Source organism: Kogia breviceps, assembly GCF_026419965.1.
Source record: "Kogia breviceps isolate mKogBre1 chromosome 20 unlocalized genomic scaffold, mKogBre1 haplotype 1 SUPER_20_unloc_8, whole genome shotgun sequence".
In the NCBI taxonomy this organism is placed as follows: domain Eukaryota; kingdom Metazoa; phylum Chordata; class Mammalia; order Artiodactyla; family Physeteridae; genus Kogia; species Kogia breviceps.
In genome coordinates, this window is record NW_026711574.1 from 213,194 (window position 1) to 222,500 (window position 9,307).

Sequence of the window (9,307 nt, forward strand, 5' to 3'; positions counted from 1 at the left end):
TAACTTTTCCAAATAGTCTTTATCTTTTCAAAAGGAAGACATCATTTAATCCATTTCACAAGATGATACTGGGAACCTACTGCCCCAGCACGTGAATTATCCCTACAGAACACAAGATCCCTGAGAAGGAAGAGCCCTGAGCACTGAGATACCATGAAGGTAGGCTTTTAGATGATATTCTCTGCTTCTGCAGCTCGAGGTAAAACATGGGATGACTGGCTCTACCTATCCCATTCCAGTCTGTCAAACGCGAGCCCCCATGGCACGTCTCACCAGTGGTCGGTCCACGATAACTCCATCCATAGGAATTCTTGGCAGTTTTATGTTCAGGATCATTTCTTTTCCTGCCATTGATTGAAAACTCCCTGGACCCTGTTAGCAGCTACAGATTCAATGAGTCCAGTACTTCATAGGTTTTGTCATGTATTTAGAAGGGGAATCACCATCAAGTTGCTGAAATGAGGACTAAGTGTCTTTCAGATATGGAGATGGAAATAAATGGTGCTCTGCAGGGTGTGCGATGACAGGCACCCAGGATTCCTTCACCCAGCCCTCCCTTTGCTCCCTCATAGGTTCCTGGGAAATCCAAACACACACACACGCACACACACACACACACACACACACACACACACACACACGGGGGGGGGGAGAGAGAGAGAGAGAGAGAGAGAGCTCTGGGTGTGCTATTTGCTCTCCATGATTTCACGTGCCTTTTGGGCATGGCTGACAGAGATAGATGGACATGAAGCAGCAGGACAGCAAGCTGGCATCTCGGCCGGCCTACAGAAGTTTCCCAAGTGAAATATCAACAGCAGGGCAGGGACGCCCACGTGACGTGGGAGAGAAGGGGGGTGGGGGGGGCGGCCCGCTGACCGACGTCGGCTCAGGTTTCCCGTCCCCCTCCGGGGCCGAGAACCTGCCTTCCGCTTCCTGCCCTCAAGTATGTGAGAGGAGCGTGTTTCTTTCCAATAAATACCGACACATCATTTCAGTCTGTTTGTGTGTTTGTTTTTGCTTGTTCTTTTTCTGGACGAGGCCAAAGAGCCCTTCCAGTGGAGGTGTGTGTACAAAGGAGGATCTGACAGAATGGGAGGGTGCGGGTCAGTCCATGTGCGAAGAAATCCAGAGAATCTGTCATAGCTGAGACTCGGGCCTTTTGCAGAAATAGGCCAAGAGAGTTCGGATTTGATGATTCACTGCCACATAGTCATCACAGCAGTTTCCTGGAAGGGATTGTGTTACAGGAGGCGGCGTGGCCCTCAGCCCTCAGGCCTCAACCCGGCAGGCAGGCAGGCAGGCAGGCAGGCAGGCAGGCAGGCAGGCAGGCAGCGGCTATTGTCTGTTGGTCCCGCCCCCACCCCCACCCCCACCCCCGTTCCTTCTCCAGAGCTCCTTCCTAAGTCCCCTTGGACTGACCTTTGCCAGGAGCGGGGGAGGGGAGGTGCGGACGATTCATTCCGCAGGGCCTCGTTCAATCGCTCGATTCAAATGCAGAAAGCTCTCCGGTCAGGTCGGAGCCTTTGACTTTGCCTCGAGCTTCTCTTTAATGAATGGCTTTTTCTCTTTTCTTTCCCCAATTTCGCCACCCTCAGGCTGCCCCCTCCAAACTGCAGGGAGGGAAGGAGGGAGAGAGGAGGTGACGGGAGGAGGACGTGTGAGAAACAGGCCTTTTCTCCAGGCAAAAGGTGCCCCCTCCTTTTCCTGACCCTGGAAACCCCACTACACCATTTGAGAATCATGGACATGTGTGGAAGCAGATGTCTTCACTTGAGATCTTCCTCCGCAGGAGGACAGAAAGGAGGGCCAGTGTGTCCCTCTTGTGCTGGCCGGTTCTTGTCACTTGAATTCAAAATAATCAATAGAGCATGGAGGCACATTTTGGGGCGGCCTACTCTGGGAGCTCAACAGTTCCCTCCTCTGAAAGTTCCTTGGAACATATTAAAGCTGAGCTGGTGACTCGTGTGTGTGTGTGTGTGTGTGTGTGTGTGTGTGTGTGTGTGTGTGTGTGTGTGAAGGAGATTTCTAGATGTCAGGGTCGAAGTAACTTTAGAAGTTTGAAATACCTCTGATGATGTCGTCGGGTGTTTGGTTCAAATTTCGGAGTGGCTCTCACAGAAACAGGCACGAGGATTCTTTCCATAGGAGCCGTTGTGGCCGTTTCTCTAAGGTTTTCATCAAGTTCTCTAGCTTCCGTCTGCAGGGCTTCAGGCAAAAGGCCGTTTTAGGCCTCAGTGATGCCAAGCCAAAAGGGTGGGAGAAAATGGCCAACATTCATGGAGAGAGTCGTAGCCAGAGATTGAAGGGAACTCACAAAACTTCGGGATGCAGTCCCGTTTTCAGGTTAAGAACAACACCCTAAGGGAAACGAGTAGCACCAGAATTTCATATCCAGAAGTGTGTATCCCTGTCTCATGGAAACATAATTTTGGCCTCCAGGTAACGTATGCAAATAGCTGTATCGCCAAGGAAATAAGAAGCCTCACTGAGAGTTTCTGAATTAAGGAAGGTAAGGAGAAAAAGATCAGTGATTCCATCCTGCTGACAGAGGTATAAGTTACCAAATGGATATCCATCTTTAAAAATAAAAAAAGAAACTTGGGTTTTCCTTGTTTGTTTCTGTTTCCCTTGTATGTGGAAAACAAAAGATTTAACCATCAGTCCTAATCCCACTCCCTCTCTTTTTTTTTTTTCCAGATTTTTTTTAAAAATATTTGAAATATAATTCATTTACAATGTCGTGTTAGTTTCAGGTATACGGCACAGTGATTCAGTTCTCTCTCTCTCTCCCTCCCTCCCTCTCTCATATATATATATATATATATATATATATATATATATATATGTATGTATGCATATATATATATATATATATATATATATAGACAGAGAGAGAGAGAGAGAGGGAGAGAGAGAGAGGGAGAGAGAGACACGGAGACGGAGACAGAGAGACAGAGAGACAGAGATTTTTATAAATCTCTATCTATCTATCTATCTATCTATCTATCTATCTATCTATCTATATCTACACATATATATTTTAGCGGCTTCCCCGGTGGCGCAGTGGTTGAGAGTCCGCCTGCCGATGCAGGGGACACGGGTTCGTGCCCCGGTCCGGGAAAATCCCACATGCCGCGGAGCAGCTAGGCCCGTGAGCCTGTGCGTCCGGAGCCTGTGCTCCACAACGGGAGAGGCCACAACAGTGAGAGACCCGCATACCGCAATATAAATAAATGAATGAATGGATGAATAAATAAATAAATAAATAATTTTGAAAAGATTCTTTTTCAGATTCTTTTCTCTCATAGGTTATTACAAAGTATTGAGTAGAGTATCCTGTGCTCTATAGTAGGAGATGCTTGTTGATTCCCTATTTTATGTACAGTAATGTGTATATGTTCATCCCACCCAACCCCCTAAGTATCCCCCGCTTCCCCAGTCAGTCCCATTTTACACAAGTAGTCATACACATCCTCCTCCTCCTCCTCCTCCTCCTCCTCCTCCTCCTCCTCCTCCTCAGGTCACTCAACCCCATGGAAGTCATTCTTGCTCTTCTTGGAGTCCAGTTTTTCCATCGGTTCTGCCGGCCCTGCCTGATGATTGAGCGTGACTGGACGAGTGCCGGTTCCAAAAAAGTTTTCAAGAGCTTCTGTGAAGAATTGTAGGATTTGCCCAGTGAAAGGGGTGCCTCGATCTGATCACCCGGAAGCCTGTGGAAGGCAGACCCCAGGCGGCAAGCACATTTCGTTTCTTTAACAGTCTCTGTGCCACGGTGAGGACATCAGGCTTGCGGTGAGGGAAGACCTCAACCCACACGGAAAACATAGCCACGGTCACAAGAATGTTTGGATGACCCCTACGAAGTGGCAGTGGAGGGCTTCCCCGGTGGCGCAGTGGTTGAGGATCCGCCCGCCGATGCAGGGGACACGGGTTCGTGCCCCGGTCCGGGAAGATCCCACACGCCGCGTGGCGGCCGGGCCCGTGAGCCATGGCCGCGGAGCCTGTGCTCCGCCACGGGAGAGGCCACAACAGTGAGAGGCCCGCATCCCACAAAAAAAATAAATAAATAAATAAATAAATAAATAAGTGGCAGTGGAATGAAGTCCAGTGGCTGGGGGTCCGAGGATCCAGAGAGAGGAGGTTTTCTTTCCAGAGAGAAAAACGTCCCCCCCCACCCCCACCCCCACCCCCCAGGGTTACAAGCACGAGAGGTCAGACGTCGCCGTTCCCGTTGCCGGTAGACCGTAGAAAATCTTCCTGCCCACGTCTATTGACAATCGGACTCCTCTTCAAGACACCGTGGGATGGGCGGGTGAAGGAATGCAAGGGGAGGGGCAGGGGGGAGGTTGGCCAGGGAGCAACCGGCTGGGCCGCCGTCTCGTCTCGTCTCGTCTCGTCTCGTCTCGTCTCGTCTCATCTCGTCTCGTCTCGTCTCGTCTCCCGTCTGCCATAGCCCCGACCGGATGCTGAAAGGACAGAATGGACTTGCTCCACCCACGTGTGCCCCGCCACCCCCACCATCTTTCAACGGGCTGTTGTTGCCGCCTCGGCGTGAAAGTCGGTTAGAACATCTCCGTGATACTGGGTACAGTCCCTTTCGTGTGAGCCTCCATTTTGACGACGACAGACAGCCCTTTATGCCAGGGCAGAGAAGACTTCCGGGAAGAAAGATCCCATCATTTCTGGAACCGTTAGAACACATCGGTGTACAGACACAAGCCAAAGAAGACTTCACGTCGTTCCTTCCTCTTTGGACAACGCTTCCCGTGTCATCGAACCTCCCCAAGAAACTTAGTCAGTTTCATCTCTCTCATTTCTCAGGAGAGAGAACACATTTTTTGAGCTACTTGGAGGGCCCTCTCCTCCTGGATCCTATCTCTAAGTCCAAAGGACTTCATCGGTCCTTCAATTTGGGGGCAAGTGTGTCCAAAATATCCAAAAGATTGTAAGGCACTTCATCAGATGATAGGTCACCGTGAAACAGTGCTTCCTTAGGCACGTCACCAGCATCCCAAGGAAAGACTTGCTAGGCAGAGAGAGAAGCTTCTTTTTCAGTTCTGAGCCAGACCTGGTTCTTTGACTATCGAGAGGACTAAGTCGATGTGAGTCCTCCGAGACCTGATAAAGGCAGCCTAGAAAATAAGTGATGACTTTTGACAAAGACATAAGCTTTTCTCTCTCTCTCTCTCTCTCTCTCTCTCTCTCTCTCTCTCTCTCTCTTCCTTCTTTCCTTCCTTCCGTCCTTCCTTCCTTCCTTCCTTCCTTCCTTCCTTCCTTCCTTCCTTCCTTCCGTCCTTCCGTCCTTCCTTTCTTTTCCTTCCTTCCTTCCTTCCTTTCTTTCTTTCTTTCTTTCTTTCTTTCTTTCTTTCTTTCTTTCTTTCTTTCTTTCTTTCTTTCTTTCTTTCTTTCCCTCCTTAAAGATAAAGGAAAAGATCCTTTCCTAATCTAATCTAATCTCTCATGATGGACAGAGCAGACCGATAGAAGAAAAACCCAAACCCTAAACCCAAACCTGGTCCTTTGAACAGAGAGAGGCAACTAAATCTTAATTTGGCACTGGTTTCAATGTTGATGTGAAAAGTCATTTCTGTCTTTGTATCCATCCTCATCCAGTCCTGACCACAGATCTGATTCCTTTCGAAAGCCTCTTTTCTTCACACGCCTTTTCCAATCGTCTGTGCCCATTTTTAGCTTGTCCCTTGATTTCTTTCTTTCCCATTGAGAAATGACTACCTTTAGGACTAAAACCTCTCGCTCCTTCCCCCAAACCTCATCTCCATACTTCCTAATTTGCCTCCACCCGCGCGCCCCCCCACCCCCCCACCCCCCGGAAAAAAAAAAAAAAAAAAAAAAAGTCCTCTTCCTCCCATGAGGATGGCGACATCAGGTTCAGGTCCTTAAAGAAGGACCACACACGTTCCTTCTTTACAATGCTTCGTCCTTGGACACTGTCTTTTTTCTTTTCTTTCTTTTTTTTTTTTTTTTTTCCTTCAGTGAAAGTAAGGAAGCCAACCGCAGTGAGCAGCGTGAACATGGAATACTGTGTAGAAGTCAAGGCTCCTACCTAGTACAGTCTTTCCCTAAAGCACAAGATCTAGCTAGGCGTGGAACCGAACATGCTCAGTCTCTCCTCCGTAAAAGGTCCAAAGAAGGGAGACCCTCAGACTTGTGGAGCCATGAACGTTTCAGTATTTTATCTTATGTGGCGATGATGTAGACACTCGCTGAGATTTCACCCTGTCATGGCACTTAGCCAAGCTGTAAGCCCAGAGATGACCAGAGATGCTGGAAAATCTTGAAGTCGGCCTACAGAAAACAAGCACTGGGGGGAAAGTTCCCCTTAAACATTCTTATCTCGTCAACACCTATGTCCTCTGTTTGTCATGAGCAATCCTACTTAGATGATTCGTGAACATTTCAGGAGACACGAAAGCAGTTCAGTTCAGTTCGTCGTGATCCCTACACCTCCCGCCCGCCCCCCTCCCCTTTCACGTGAGAGATTTTCTTCCTGATTTCAGAGGGGAGAAGTAAAGGAGAGTCAGAGCGTCCCTCTCGCGGTGTGGTGTTGTCACTCTAATTCCAAAACATCCGTACGCCACGGAGGCACATTTGGGGGCGTCCTACTCAGGGCCCCAAGACTTTCAGAGTCAAACCTAAGGAGGATGTAAATGTACTTCACGCCACCGAACCCGAACCGGTGAGGTGAACCCGGTGGCTTCCTAGGAGATGACGTGTCATCGGCCCACCAGTTTAAAACACAGAACCAAACACCCTCTCCCCGACGACTCGGAGCAAGTGAGTCCGTGGGTGTGTCGGAGAGGGTCCTCTGCCCCAGCTGGGTCCATAAGCACTGCACACGAGAGTAGGTAGGTAGGTGTTCACGGTGCCCTTGGGAAGGAAAGGCGGGGAGAATTTTATTTCGAAAAGCTTATCTCCTCACAGCATTGACACTACGAACGATGATGCAACTTCATCGGGGGGTGGGCGGGGGCGGTGAAGGAAGGCCAGGGAGCCCGGCCACATAGAAGAGCCACGGAGAGCGTCTGTGACCGCAAGGATGTCCACGTACCGGTGACTCCTCTCAGTTGGGGCGGGGAAGGGGGGCGCGAGATTCCCGTGTGTACGTCCGCATCGATCAGTCGTGGGAGAGGGAGGAAAAACGATGTTCCCTCCACGATCCTTCTGAGTTGTCGCCTGAGAAGTTCCTGTCCCCAAGAGACAGCTCGAGAAGAGAGCAACCCACGGCCGGGGGACGCGTGCACTGTGCCCCCCCCCCACCACCACCACCACCACACACACACACGCACACACACACGCAGGAGAAGCCCAAGCCAGAATTCACTGACTCGAAACGAAACGGCGGGCTCTGAGCTTGAGCTTGAGCTTGAGCTTGAGCTTCTGGAGGAGGAAGATTTTGGTCCTCCTTTCAGGTCAGGAAGAAGAGGGAGGGAGAGGCGGGGAGGCAGAGCGGCAGAGCGTCCCGGTAGCCCACCCGTCGCGTCCGAAGCGCCTGAAATTCCAACTCACGTGTGTGCCAAAGCGGTCCATCTCGGGGTGCCCCATCCCGGTTCCCTCCCCGCACGGAGAGCAATGTTCCGTCCCGATTCACTGAAAAGCTCCCAAAGGGCCTTGGTGTGAGTCAGTGGACCTAGGCCCATCCTGCCTCCTCTTCAAATCATTTCTATCCATACAGAAGAAAAGACACCATCGCCACCCGCCACGGCCCGCCAGAGGCAACGCGGCTATCCCCTTCAGCAGCGCAGCTATCCCCGGGGAAGGGGGATTCCGTAGCATGCGAACATCAGTCCAACATCGCTTCCGGCTTCCTGACTTCTCGTGGAAAATGAGGATGCCACATGACCGACCGGGGATGGGGGGGGGGGGAGTGGGGATGGGTGAGGGAGAGGGAGAGAGAAAGAGAGGAAGGGAGAAAGGGAGGGGAGGAAGGCGGGCAGGGGGAGAGAGAGAGAGAGAGAGAGAGAGAGAGAGAGAGAGAGAGAGAGAGAGAGAGAGAGGGGGGGGGAGGGAGGCAGGAGGGAGGAGGGAGGGAGGGAGGGAGGGAGGAGTGGGGGTGGGGGGGGGAGGGAGGGAGGAGGGAGGGAGGAGGGAGGGGGAGGGAGAGGGAGGGAGGGAGGGAGGGAGGGAGGGAGGGAGGGAGGGAGGGAGAGAGAAAGAGAGAAAGAGAGGAGGGGGGCAGGAAAGAGAGAAAGAGTGGGAGGAAGAGCAGGGGTGGGGGGCTGGGAGAGCCAGAGAAAGAGAGAGAGAAAGACAGAGAGCGAGTGACAGAGACAGAGACAGATAGAGGCCGAGAGCCAGCGACTGGGAGCCAGGTAAAGGACACTGTGCTTGGGTATCTTCTGAGTGTTTGCACGTGTTTTCTGAGCTGTGGAGATCAAATCAGTGCCATGAGAAGAAGGGAGTCTGCCAGCCCCACCCAGCGCTGCGGAGGAAGAGACGAGGTGGTTGGCCCTTCCCCCCCACCCCCCACCGCCGTTCGGGAACCTCTCTTTCTACCTCTTTGCACACTCCATTCATTCTGAGAACATCGTTGGCATAGTCCTTTCCATCTGGAAAATGATACGCCCTTGCCAAGAGACCCAGGTTCTGGAACCTCCGATGGATCTTTCAAGTCCATCCAGTCAGATGAATGGTAGCATTCCTAAAAACCATGGATGAGGGCTAACGTGGCTAGGGGCTTCCCTGGCGGTCTAGTGGTTAAGTGTCCATCCTTCCACTGCACGGAATCGAATGAATGAACGAATGAACGATTTTAAAAGCCTCATTTAAAAAAAAAGAGGGGGGGGGGGACACAAAAACGTAGAGGGGCTACCATCCCCCGCCCCCCTGGCCTCTGGCCCACGATCTAGCATCCCGTACCCTCCCCCCACTCTAAGGAACACCTCCGTCATTCACAAATGAGCCCCGCCCGCCCAGGCCGGCCCGGCCATCTGGTCGACCTCTCTGGACTGTCTACAAAACGACCGACCGGCAGGTGGCGCCCGACGACCGGCAGTCGAGGGAGCGGGCCGCACCGGGATCGGGAGCGGCAGGGCGGCGGGGACACGATGACGAACCCGATCCTCCTGGTGCGCGTTTCTCCGCTCAGTGACGGCCGCGGACGGGGCACTGGGGACACCGGGGACCCGGGACCCGGGGACCCGGGGACACGGGGACACGGGGACCGGGGACCGGGGACACGGGGACACCGGGACACCGGGACACCGGGGACACCGGGGACACCGGGGACACCGGGGACACGGGGACACGGGGACACGGGGACCCCGACCCGGAAGCATTCCTCGCCAAA